General features: G+C 35.3%; 1 long non-coding RNA gene across 1 annotated transcript; it reads right to left on the reverse strand.

Moving 5' to 3' along the window:
- Positions 1–47: 47 nt before the first annotated feature.
- LOC112140888 lies at positions 48–1152 on the reverse strand. The gene is made up of 3 exons (XR_002918284.2): positions 1075–1152; positions 491–536; positions 48–289 (listed from the first exon to the last, which is right to left on the reverse strand). It is a non-coding gene; the product is annotated as an uncharacterized LOC112140888 (long non-coding RNA).
- Between the last annotated feature and the right edge of the window lie 2 nt (positions 1153–1154).

Raw genomic sequence — 1154 nt, forward strand, 5'->3', positions numbered from 1 at the left:
AGTCTTAATCTGCATTCACACTGGGTGTAATTCACGCATCAAATTTACTGATCGACGCTCATCATAAATGTCCTTGACTGTTCGGCCACATGTGGGAGGAGCTACCGCCAACGTTTGTCTAGTCTGTATTTGCTGCTGCTTTTACTCAGAGTCCTTCACCTCTTGTGAGTCGCTGCTTCCAGCTCCAGGATGTTGAACTCCCAGCACTCCTCGTCGTTCAGCATCTCTGCGATGGATGGAGGAACGTCGTTTAAGGTGACCGGGATGGCCAGCTGACTCTGGCTCATGTCTGAAAGGTTCACAGCAGCAGATCAAAGTCACCAGACACTAAAAACTAACAATCCTGATCATCCTGAGACCAGAACTGAAACAAAGAGTAACATCCACAGTATTATTGTTTTAAAAAAGGAGCAAAAACTGAAGACAGATTTAAACTTAAAGCAAGAAAAAAGTTTGAATATGAAAGTGAATTGAATGATCTTAAACTTACTTTTGGAGAAAACATATTCATTTCCAGAGAGTCTCCGCAGCCCATCCTGGAAAAAAAAGGTATATTTTAGTAAATATTTTATTATCATAAAAAACTAAAAATATCAGAATTTAGCTTCTTGTTTGGACAAATTAAATTAGTAAATGACAGATTTGTCCACATCCCCCTCAACACTTTTGCTGCAAAATACAAAATTAATAAATAAAAAAATCAGAGCAATATTAAATTAAATAAATACAAATTAAAAAAAGTGTAAAATAAATGAAATAATAAAAATAAAGATATATATATATATATATTAAAAATTAAAAAAATGTTAAAAATAAAATATATTTTTTATTAATTTGATTTGAATTCAAAGTGATTTAAAAAAATTGAATTTTGTACTTTTTGTTCCATTTGATTAGTTCTACTGAAGACTTTTTAATAAATATACTAAGAAGTTTCATATCATTACATTAAAATCATCTGAAGTCTGCAGGTAACCAATCAGAGAAGCTTTGGGAGGTAAAACAACCACGGAATCATGTTTAAAAGACCTAGTTAAGACTTCAGGACTGTGAGTGGACGCATGCTCATCTTACACTCATCAGCCCCCCCACCAGGTCGTTGGTGTGGGGGTCGTCCTCCTTGGAGGCGAGCTGTGGGGAGTAAAGCTCGGTGG

Source organism: Oryzias melastigma, unplaced genomic scaffold (assembly GCF_002922805.2).
Source record: "Oryzias melastigma strain HK-1 unplaced genomic scaffold, ASM292280v2 sc07614, whole genome shotgun sequence".
NCBI lineage: Eukaryota > Metazoa > Chordata > Actinopteri > Beloniformes > Adrianichthyidae > Oryzias > Oryzias melastigma.